This window comes from Phodopus roborovskii, unplaced genomic scaffold, assembly GCF_943737965.1.
Source record: "Phodopus roborovskii unplaced genomic scaffold, PHOROB, whole genome shotgun sequence".
Taxonomy (NCBI): Eukaryota; Metazoa; Chordata; class Mammalia; order Rodentia; family Cricetidae; genus Phodopus; species Phodopus roborovskii.
Window position 1 is genome coordinate 2,110,848 of NW_026126423.1, and position 13,083 is coordinate 2,123,930.

Genomic DNA, 13,083 nt, shown 5'->3' on the forward strand with positions numbered 1-13,083 from the left:
AAAAAAAAAAAACAGGATTCTCACTGTATTTCCTAGGCTGTTCTTAAATCCTGGGCTCAAAGGCTCCACCTGCTTCGTTGTAACCACAGGCACACTCACTGAGCCTGGCTCATTAAAAAAACATGTAAGTGTGGAAACAGCTCTAAATAAATTTCTCATTTTCACTTTATGACATATGCAGACAAAAATGCCAAGGACTTTAAACATGTTTATTAAGTATTATAACTTACTTATAAATAACCTAAGGGTTAAGGAGATGGCTCAGTCAACAAGGTGCTTTCTACACAGTCATGGGGACCTGAGTTTGACTCCCTTGCTCCTATATAAAGAGTCAGTGACACAAGCCTGAAGCGCCAGTACTGAGGAGGCAGAAACAGCAGGATCCCTGGCGTTTGCTAGCCAGCCCTCCTAGTTGGATTACTGAGCTCTAGGTTCTCAGAAACAACTTAATCTTAAAACTGAATGATTGAAAAGGAAGACATGAAACTTTAATTTCCGAAGCCCATACACACAAGCGTAAGTATCCATGCTCCTATACACTCATGTTGACACACACATAAACATGTACCCACACATACACCATTCACACAAAGGAATAAGTAGACATCCAATCAATGGTTTAATTTAGTATAACATAACATTAAGATTTCAAATTACTGAAAGAGATTTTTGAAACCATGAAGAAGTCACTCATAAATGTCTATATTTATCACCTAATTTACTCAAATCATGACACAGAGCAAAAGCTATCCTGTAAGCATGTTTTTACTCATGGACATGAAACACTCCTCACCTAAGCAAGCTCTCTCTATGAAGTTAATATACGGGTACTTTATCAATCAACAGCTTTTGATTAAAGCAACCTTGTTAAACAAAACTTGTCTACTTTAGATTTTTACAAGTCATATAAACATTGACAAGCATTCCTTGTTAATGCATTTAATTGCAAGTCAACTTGATACCAGGTATACAACATGTACATGTAAGCATACTTACACACGCATGCAGGCAAATAAGAAATATTTTGTAATTTTCACCTAAATTCATTTGCCAGCTTCTCAGGGTTTGTTTTTTTTTTTTTTGTTTGGTTGGTTGGTTGGTTGGTTGGTTTGGTTTGGTTTGGTTTTTGGTTTTTGGTTTTTTTAAATCTCCCATACAGATATATTGATTACTTTCTAAATCAATAATCCTAAGCAACCTTAACTCTAGATTTGCACTTTAAAAGAATGAGTCTTTGGGGGGGCATTGGTTTTGTTGAGACAGGGTTTTTCTGTAGCTTTGGAACCTGTTCTGGAGCTTGATCTGTAGACAAGGCTGGCCTCAAACTCACAGAGATCCTCCTGCCTCTGCCTCCCAAGTGCTGAGATGAAAGGCATGGGCCACGAACACCTGGCTTGAAAGTATTCTTTGACGGAAACAAGCTAGGAATTTACACCAATGTGAAGTAAAAAGGTTACTTTAATATTAACAACAATAGTCATCAAACAAGAGGAGGATGAGCAGGAGTTGGAGGCAGAGGAGGAGAAGAAGATAAAGCCAAAGGTGTTCACAGACATTTTAATTGAACATCATGATTAAATAAAATGTTAAGCTAGACATACAGAACTAAAATCGATTTTTTAAGGCTATAAGATAACACCATGAACTTAATTGTATGAAAAAATGTAGCATAAATCCTTGCCATCATGAAAGGAATGGCCAGACTATTCCTAAGACTTCCAGCAGCAGTATGATGGCTTAATTATCGACTTGACTACATCTAGAATTAACTAAAACCCAAAAATAGAGGGTACACCTGTGAGGGATTTGTGTTTAATTTGATGTGACTGAGGTAGGAAAACACACCTTTAATCCAGATATTTAACACAAATCTAATCTGAGCCATGCCTTCTGCTGAAATTCAATGTAAGACATGGAAAAAGGAAGCTTCTACTATTTGCCTGCTTACTCTCACCTTGCTAGAAAGTCCATTCCTTCATTAGTATTAACATCTGCTTCCTCAGGTTTCCAGTGTGTACAGAAGACCAACTGTAGTATGAAAAATAAAAGACCCAGAGACAGATACTGGGGTTCAAGCTTCAAGATGAAGATCAGAGAAGCAAAGCAGCCAAGCCAGTAGATCTTACCTCTCCCTAGGCTCAGACCAAAGGAGCAATCCTCAAACCGCTCCCAACTTCACTGCTATACTCTCCTCAGTGTGGCTAGAGACTAACTCTCAGACTAAATGCCTCTATTTTTTATACCTCTGAAATCTTGGGATTAAAAGTGTGAGCTCTGATTCACTCTCCCATAGCTCAGAGTCGTCTTGGACTCAGAGATCCATCTACCTCATAATCCTGAGTCCTGGGATTAAAAGTGTGTGCCTGGTTTCTGTGGAGAACTAGTATAGCTGCTTTTCTATTTTGATCTCCAATGGTTTTAATAAATCATAAACTATATATCACCACAACTAACTTAGGCATCCGGCCTCATGGGCTCAGCAACTTCTAAATAGCCAGCCATTGTTGGATTAGCTTGACCACAGCCTGTAAGTCATTCGAATAAATTCTAATAAATTCCCTTCATATATTTATGAATGAAAAGAGATAGAGGGAAATTCATTCCATAAGTTTTGTTATTCTAGATAACCCTGACCAATACAGGTACTTTTCCTTGGCTGGACTGAATTCAATACTGCCAATTCCTGTCTCCAGGGACCATTTTCAGGCCGTTTTTTTCCCTGATTCCAGGCAATGTTACAGAAGAAACATATTTTTTCCTTGTCATTAATTTATGGCTGAAAGTCATCTGACTTTAAAGAATACCACTCAAGATTCCGAATTGACATTTCTACTCTTTCGAAACTATCCAAAAATCTATTCCTCGTGGTAAGGCCTGGGTCTAAGTCAGATGCTCACTCTCAGTATGAGGAAATGCCATAATGTATTTTGAAAGGAAAGGAATGTTTATTTACAATTTAAGCCAAAACTGAGGGGGGAAATTTCTTAATCTGTCTCTGCCCCACCTGTACCAGCACTGCAACTTACAGAAAAAGCGAAAGACTCTACACTGTGCACATTGCAGTCAGATGTCCTTCCTCTGTGTCCCAACTGACACGATAGTCTTTCTCTCTCTTAGAAGGACACCTTTCTCTAAGCATGATGCAGCTTGAATTGGTCTCAGAAGTTTTTTGTGATTGCCCAAACGTTCTGATTTCTGTAAGAAAACCAAATTCATCAACAACTGATGATGTACCTCAATGGGTAGAGTGTTTCCCCAGTATACACAAACCCTGTGTTGAGTCCCCAGGGTATCACTGGGGATGATAAGGCACAGATATAATCCCAGCACTGGGGAAGGAAAGGCAGAAGGATCAGAAGCCCAAGACTATCTTTAGCTATGTGTAAAGTTCAAGGTGCTTGTGGTGCATGGGACCCTAGAGAGCATGGAAGGGAAGAGGAGAGAGAAAACACTTAGGGATACCACATGTTCCCATTGGGGAAGATGTAAATCTGAGTCATCCTTGGTTTGGTTTCTCCACATGTCTAATTATAAATAGAAAGCTAACAAGGATGTAAAGTATTGCTTTCTCCTAAAGCAGCTCCTTCTGCCTTGAATTTCTGTTCCCTACTTTGTCAAAGGCTCCCATTCCCTAACATCTGAACCTTACTATTTTAGCCAGTGGGTTCTTCTTTCAGATCAGTTTATGTGCCTCTTACAGGTGTAACTAATTGCCTTGGCCCCACTTAAGGTCTTCTCCCAATCTGCCTGAACTTTATCCTGCACACTTTGAAGAATATGATGAGAATGAAAACCATGGCTCTGGACCCCTTAAGGCTAACCCCTGAATAAACCCATAAAGTTCCTCTGGTCCAGGAAAGAGGAATCCTATGCTGGAACTTTCCCTGTGAAATCACTATATGCTCTAAGGAGTCCTCTATGGCACGTCCATGAGAGTTTTGGTTACCTCATTGTATCTTCCCTTGATGAAAGGGACTGGAAAATGTTTTACCTTTGGTGGGCATCTTTCTGATCAAGTATGTATAGAATTTCTATGTTTAAAAGAATGAAGTTAGGGCTGGGCATAGTGGTGCATGCCTTTAATTCCAGAATTCATGCCAGGGCCCATAGAAATGGCTCCATCTCCATAAAGGCCTACTCTGATGGGCATATATATTTCTTCAAATCTGATGCCTTAAACTGTCTTGTAGAAACTTACAATATAGTTCTTCATCCAAGTTACCCCAAATATGGCTATTCTCTTTCACAAAGTGAAAATTTTACTTAACATTGAGGTCTGGGAATGAATTTTTGGGGTTTTTGTTTGTTTGTTTGTTTGTTTGTTTGTTTCATGCTAAAAAGAAGTCCCAGTATTTACTCAGGGGGAAAAAGTATAATTCTTTTTTTCTGCAGTTTTTTTTCTTCCTCCTCTTTTTAATTAATTAATTTTTACATTCCAATCCCAGTTCCCCCTCCTTCCTCTCCTCCCAATCTCCCTACTTCCCCCACCCCACCACCCATCTGTTCCTCCAAGAGGGTAAGGCCTCCCCTAGGAAGTCTACTAAGTCTGCTCCATTACCTCATTGAGGCAGGACCAAGGCACCTCTCCACCCCCCCCACACACACACACACACCCCTGTGTCTAGGCTAAGCAAAGTATCTCTCTATATAGAATGGTCTTCACTAAATCATTTTTTGTATTAGTGTTAGATCTTGGACCTACTGCCAGTGGCTTCATATATTGTCCCAGCCGGACAGACCACTGTCACTTATATTAAGAGAGTCTAGTTCTGTCGTATACAGGTTCCACATTTGTCAGCCTGGAGTCAGCGATCTCTTACTGGCTCGGGTCAGCTGATTCTGTGGATTTCCCCATCACGATCTTGACTCCTTTGTTCCTATTATCACTCCTCCCTCACTTCAATTGTATTCCAGGAGCTTGGCCCAATGGTTAGTTATGGATTTTTGCATCTGCTTCTATCTGCTTCTGGAAGAGGGTTCTAGTTTCTGGGGTTGTGGATTATAGGCTGGGTATTTTTTGCTTTATGTCTGGTATCCACTTATGAGTGAGTACCAGACCCAGAAAAAAGTATAATTGTTAAGTTTGCCAAAAAAAGCAGGGAAAAGTGGATGCTGTGTTCCAAAGTCCCATTGTCTATTACCTAGATTGCTCCCATCTAAATTCGAATGAACTGCTATAATGGCATTCACTCCAGAAAATCATGGGGCTTCAATGCACTCTCTTTCAATGTTTCATTGTCTATCATTTGTAAACTTGGAGTAAGAAAAAACAAAAAGGAAGGGGGTTGGTATTAGTTTGATACTATATATAATTCACTGAATTAAGTTCTTATTTCCTTTGACATCTCCCTGAGCTAAAAAATGTAATTATGTGTCAAATTGTAATTTCCAAATTTTTGTTTTTGAACTAACTTGAGGATTTGCTGTCCATCTGAGCTCTTAACTTACCACAAGAAGAACTGACCTGTAAGCCCTCTATTTATCAAGGAACAAGATTCCCTCAAGGCCAGAACTGTTATGCTTCATAAAATTTTCCTACTGCAATTGCGCCCTCCCACCTTTTCCAGAGAAATCTAAGCTACAACATTAATGTCTAAGTGAGTACAAAATCATGAACAATTCAGTGAACTCTGGGGAGTCACTATTTTGCAGACTAATACTAAGGAAGTGTTGCTAGCTTGGACAGTTTTAATCTAAAATATCACTATCAAAATGATACTAAACATGTTATCAAAATCCTAAGTATTCAATCAAAAATAAAGTTGTTCAAAACTTCTCATCAGAATGTCTAAAACTGAAAGATAGGAACTGGTCTCAAGCTGTTTCTTATTGTTTAATGCACAGAAACTTAATTATTAAAAAAAAAAAACTTTTGTCAACATTATGCCAAAGCTTTCAATCCCTTAGACTATAAAAAAAAAAATCATTCCTATTTTGTCCTTTGTGATTTTAGGTTTCTAGAATCTTTTTTAAAAGACTCCAAAAAATTTTAAGACAAACTAGGAGACAAAATGAATTCATCATATACAGAGCTGAGTGTATGTGTTTATGTGAACAGAATAGTACTGATAAATGTTTGTATTCTTTTTTGTCATCACAGGAATTTGTAAGGTAGTGATTATATAATTACTTATATAATTTATTAATATATTCACATGTAGTCCAATAATATATTCAATACCTACATCTTAACCAAGGCTGGAAAGAAAGACCAGAAACATGGCAATGATTAGGAAAGGAAGAAAAATATGGGACATTCCAATCTACAAACATTGCTCTTGTCCTGAGGTCTGCACAGAACCAAATGACACAGCCACATGCCACCACACTCAGGATCTAGGCTTTAAGATAATTAAGCACCTTAATATCAGTGTGGTTTTTACTCATCTGTTTTCTGCAGATACTTTAAAAGTCAATGTTTATGAGGATAAAACCAATGCTATGAACAAAAATACTGTCTATAATTATTTTCCTACTCCACAGTGTGTATAGTGACATCATACTTCTGGGGTAATTTGCCTGTGGGGCAGATCTGGTCAAAATTACAGTAAACAATATTCTCACCATATCATTCAGATTAATGCAACCTTGGCCAACTGCCACCAACTGCGGACATGTTATTCTCCTCAAACAGCCTTTATGTGAATTGTTAGCATCCATTCCAACTCTAGTATGTAAACGTTTGGAAATTTAACTTGTTGCTTTAACCAAACAAGAATAATTTGCACGAGTAAATTTAAGTCAAAGGTAGGCACAATTCAGAAAAGTTTTTTGTTGTTGTTGTTTAGTTTTGACACATTTAAAACATAGGCTAAGGTTTAATATTATACACAATACAATTTTGGAGTTTGTAGTCCCCCCCTTTAGATATAAATATTGATACAGATAGTAAATACCAGTACCAACTGAAAATCTGATCTATGTTTGACAGACCAACAAACTGGAAGAGTGTCCATGCTGACTGGGATTCTTGCCAACAAGGCCAGGTTAAAGTACAAAGAGGCCATAGTATGTGATCAGCCCGTGAAGCTCCTGTGACCAACTCAGGGTTTTGTTCACTGTCTTATTACCTTTGCTATTTTAAACCTGTTTCAATTGTTGTGCTCTTTTGTTTTTAATTGATGCTTAATTCTCTCCCTCCATCCTTTCCCATTCTCCCCCCAACCCCCTACGTGTGTGTGTGTGGGGGGGGTTGTGTGTGTGTGTGAGAGAGATGTTGCAAATTCCCCCTCCAGCGTCTCCTAATAACTGTATGGCTGACCTACACTCCCCAAGCCTCATTGGATCTTTTTGTTTGTTCCTTAGCTCTTAGGATGGAGCCCAGGGCCCTGCATATGCTAGGCCAGGCCTTTACCACTGAGTTATACCCTCTTTGTTTTGACCTACGATCTCACTAGATGTTAGAAAGGTCTGCACTTGGAATCCTCTTCTCTCAGCCTGTCAAGGAGCTGAGTTACTTAGCAGGCCACCAAGCCTAGTTAAAATGTTAAGATTCTATTCTCAATTTTGAATTAACTACATTCAAAAAGACTTGTTCACAACCACAGGCTCTTAGCCTACATAAGTGCATAACAAAAGAGTTTCTTTGACCAGGAAATGCCATTGTTTTGGTTGGGTTTTATCAGCTTGACACACCTGGGCAGAGTGAATGCTAATTGAAAGAAATGCCTTATAAGATAGTCCTGTAGACAAATCTATGAGGTGTTGTCTGGATTGATGATTATTGTGAAAGGGCCTAGCCCATTATAGGTGGTGCTAGTCAGGACAAAGGGTTCTGAATGCTATCAAAAGCCTGAACATTCTATGAGAAGCAAGCCAGTGAGCAGATTCCTGTGAGGTCTCTGAATTACCTCCTGCCTCCAGGTTCCTACCCTATTGAGTTCATGGCCTGGTTTCCCTCAGTGGTAGACTGTAATGTGTAAGCTGAAATAAACCCTTTCACAGCAACAAAAGTTATCACAGCAACAAAAACTCGAACAAAGACAACCATTAAAAAATAGTATGAGAATTCAAGTAAACTATATATAAATTACCCAGTAGGAAGGAACACGTACATGCTTAGTCAATGTACAACATATATATGTACATATGCGTGTGTGTGCATCTCAAGTGCCACACTATACTCTCAGCTATTTTCCCCTTCAGAGAATCACAATGCCAGAAATCAGTGTCAGGGACGATTATGACTTTGACTTACTGATTTCTAAACCTTTCTGTATGGTTCAGGCATGGTGGTACATACCTGTTCATACTACAGAGACCAAAGCAGGAAGATTATTGTGAGGTCAAGGCTACTCTAGATTCAATAGTGAGATTCTGTCTAAAAAAAAAGAAAGAGAGAAAGAAAAAAGATAAAATAAGGCCCTGTGTCCCTTATTGGCAAAGATACATTGTAAGAGATGATTCTTTAATTGATTTGCCATCCTGTGAGCATCACATAGTGTACAAACAAAAATGTTACCAGTTGGTGCACACGCACGCGCACGCCCACACACACACACACACACACACACACACACACACACACACACACAAGCAAGCAAGCATTTTCTGAGTTGTAACCCAGCCCACTAGTGGAGATACTTTAATGACGCCTGTTTCAGGCACTGTTCTATGGCTGTGAAGAGACACCATGACCAAAGCAACTTCTAGAAGAAAGCATTTAATTGGGGGCTTGCTTATAGCTTCAGAGAGTTCGTCCATTGCCATCAGGGTGGGGAGTAAGGCAGCAGATGGGAGAAATATCTGCTACCTGCACCCTGCTGCAGGCAGCAAACAGAAACACTGAGACTGGAATGGATTTTTGATGCATCAAAGCCTAAGCCCAGTGATGTTCATCCGCCAACAAAGCCACATCTTCTCATCTTTCCCAAGCAGTTTCACTAACTGGGGACCAAGTATTCACACATAGGAGCCTATGGAGGCCATCCTCATTCATACGTCATATATATTGTCCATAATTAGTTAAAACCCATTCACAGAGTTCAATTGTATATATGCTGAGAGAAGAAATACTCCCTCCCTATTAATGAGTATTCAGGCCACTCTTGGCTGAATTCCAGTTTCTCTCTAAGCCACCGCCCCCTAGTATGGATACAATGGACCCATCCTCTCACTTCTACTCAAGGCCTTCTTACCACATTATCCCTTTTCTTCTTACTCCATCATCCATTTTCATCTATGTAGCAGATCATTTTCAAGAACAGAAAACATCCATTACCAATTTTTCTACCCTTTATCTCCCCAAAGCTACCACTCTATTTGTTACAGGTTAAACTACAATTGACCCCATTTGGGAATATGGTAAATGTAGATGGAACTAGTTAAGAAGAGGTCATAATGAGGTAGGCTGGATCCTGACTCAATGTGATTGGTGTCATAAAAAGGGAAAGCGAAGACGCGGGAAACACAGAAGGTGAACACTACAAGAAGATGATGTCAGAAATGGAGGAAGGCAGCTTCAAGCCAAGGAATGCTAAGCCTTGAATAGTCCAAGCAAAGCTAAGTAGAGAGCAGCGGGATCCCCAGAGCGACAAAGGCCTTGGCAACTAGATTTGAGGCATCTAATCATGTGTATAACAGTAGCATGGCCACTGTGCTAAACTGCTACTGAGTAGTTTATGTCCCTTTGTCACAGCCACCTTAGAAACTAAAACATTACCAGTTGTTGAATAGCAGGCTATTTCAGTGGTTAGACAATGCATTATTTTATCTCTTAAAAATCCCCTTGGCCTGAAATTGCTCTTGGGCTATCACTCAGCTTCTGGTCAGTGAACGAGTCACCCTGGGGTTGTCTTCATAGCTTACACCCTCACCATTCTCTCACACTTCACCTTAGTATTGATGCTCATCTCTCCTCATTCTCCAAAGCTCTTTCTGTCAAGGTACCCGATTATAGGTCAATTTTCCTTTTTTTTCTAAAGATAGTCTTTTTAATGTGTATATGGGTTGTTTTTGCCTCACTCTGTATGTGCGTGAGCATGCGTGCATGAGTGCATGAGTGTGTGTGTATGTGTGTGTGTGCACGCGCGTCACAAGTATGCCCTCAGAGGCCTTAAGAGAGTGTTGTATCTTCTGGAACCGGGATTACAGATGATTATTAGCTGCCATTGGATTCTGGGAACAGAAGCTGGGTCCTCTGCAAGAGCAGCAAGTGCTACACTAACCATTCAGCCATCTCTCCTCCCCCTACGTCAGTTTTCTTTATGGCAATACTGTATGTTTCATTCTTGTCTTAAACACTTCCTTCTTCTCACCAGAAACCAAGTTCCAAAAAGGCCAGCAAGACAGCAAGCTTCCCCACTGTAAGCCAGGCACTGATGCTCGTTATGTGCCCCATAAACATTGACAAAAAAAATATTTGCTTCGAGAATTCTAGTTACAAGCAACAAATTTGATTTCCATTTAAATTTAAGGACAGTCTGTTTAAGGACGCTAAAAGTCTTGCAAGGATCTTGCTGTAGCTTTCCTAGAATATGAGGGCTACTAAATAAAAGTTTGTGTTGAAAACATTTTATATGTCATTGAAAATATTCTGTTCCAAGGTAAGCTGGAATGCCTTAGCTGTTGACCTTAATATATATAATATGTATTAAGAAATTATGTCACTTAACTTTTGTCTTACAGCTTTGGAATTATGGACAAAAAAAGCTTCACTGTCTTTCTGGGACGCTTTGATATTTAAGTGCCTAAAGCCACAATCAGTTCTCAGCTGGTTAATTTGCTATCCTCCACTGATCTCCACACCTTGCAAATTGCCCCTGACCAAGTTGTTCTACTCAGAAAAGGCAGGGTGTACTTTCCAAATGGACTGTCTGATCCTACTTACTCACTCATAAAAACCTTCAATTATTCCCTATTACTGTCCACATGATGTAGTTATCATAATTGTCAATTTCTTGCCTAAGACCAGCTAGTCCCACACCACTTTCATCCCCCCCCCCCCATTTCAACTTCTTACAGGATGAATTAGTCTTTTGGAGTCACTGTCAGATCTCCAGCCAACCATGTGGCCTCTGTGTGGTACGTCCTTCTCCTGAGTCACCTTCACCAGTGCCCAGCACCACATCTCTCATTTTTACTGCTAAAGTCTAGACGGGACATACTCTTACAAACCTTCCTTGGTATTAAGTTTCGCCTACCCCCCACCTTATGTGTTCCTCGGCTGTTTTTAGCAATATGTTTATGCTTGTGTGTTATCATTTGATTATAACTTAAGGTTCTGTTCCATATCTTACCTGAAATATTTCACATATATTTTAAATATCCAAGAAATTCTAGAAGAATGAAGCACAAGGAAAAAAAATTTAGTGTTATTAACTATTTTTAATGACAAAAAAAAGACAGTCTCTCAAATCACAAGGGCTTAAAGCAAACTGAAACAAAGCTAATGTGAAAATATAGGACAAAAAAAAAAAAATCCTATCTTAGGAAATCTTCTCTAACATTGTCACCATAACCATGGATACACACCTACTCAGGGTTCTTAAAAAGATGCTATTCCTTAGAAAGCAGTCTTTAAAGTTATGCTACAAAACAGTTATTTTCAAATACAAAACAATATTAACTCAACCCCATACATTGACGAATATTCTAATGGAATGGCCCCACTTCTTGAAGGTCCCTCCACCTCTCATGTGATGGTTATTGTAATCGCTACACTAGGAAGCCAGCGCCTTCTCACTGCAGGAGAATGGCAGTAGTCATTCTCTTGAATACTGCGTCTAGGATACAGCTGTTTGGGTCATTAGCAGGCAATTTACCATGAGGAAGTTCTGGTTTGATCCCCAAAGTACCTAATAAAATCATAGTTTCAAAATCAGATTTTTTTTTCTTTTATTTAACAAATATTTTTGGAATGCAAGCCATGCAGTCTTGAAGAAACTAAGGAGGCTGTCGGTGAACATAAACAGACTGAAATCTTGCCTTTCTAGACTCATATTTTATCAAGAGTAGAATAAAATAGCATTTACAGTTCATTTTCAAAGCACTTATACAATGAGTCACTATGTAATTATACCACATTCTCCCAAAAAAGCAAAATTTCCACAACTGAAAATATGTAGATGTGATATTAAATGTGGAAAAACTAAAAGACAGAATTACATACACAGTATGATACCCAAGTTCGTAAAAATCAAACATAACAGAAGTTTACACAGATACAGCCACAGCTAACAAATAGACAGATGGGTAGAGAGATGGACAGATGAAGTGGGATGATGCTCTTGTACACTGTAAAGATTTGTCACTCATATTGATTTAATAAAATGCTGATTGGCCAGTAGCCAGGCAAGAAGTATAGGCAGGGCCACCAGACTAGGAGAATTCTGGGGAAAGGCAAGCAGAGACAAGTCACAGCCAGATGCAGAAGAAACAAGATGAGAACGCCTCACTAGGAAAAGGTACCAAGCCACGTGGCTAAACACAGATAAGACTTATGGGTTAGTTTAAGTTGTAAAAGCTTGTTAGTAATACGCCTGAACAATAAGCCAACGTGTGTGTTTATTTGGGATTGAATGGCTGTGGGACTGAGCGAGACAGAAACATCCACCTACAGACAGACTGATAGAAAGGAAGAATACAGACCATTTAGATGTACACTATTACCAATATTCTCTTTAAGGTGAGATTACTAGTAGTATTTATTTCCTTTTTAAATCTTTTCTGTACTTCCTTGAACTTCACAACGAATACATCATCAGTAGCAGATAGATACTACTCTGTAGTTTTTAAATACAAAACAAAATGGCTGGGGTAAAGTTTTATTCATAATTGATGGAACCTGGAGACAACCAAGATGTTCTTCAATAGAAAAATGGGCATTAAATGGGATATTATTGGCGATTTAAAATGAATTATCAAGCCACAAAAAAAAAAAAAAAAAAAAAAAAAAAGCCAATGAGAAAACTTAAAGAGTGTTAGCTAACCAATAGAAAAACCATTTGAAAAGGCTACTTACCAGGGCAGCAAGGTAGTTCAATAGCACATGAACTTGCCACCAAGCCAGCTGATCTGAATTCCATATCTAGATCCTACATAGTGGGAAGAGAGAGAACCAACTCCCACAGGTTATCTTCTGAC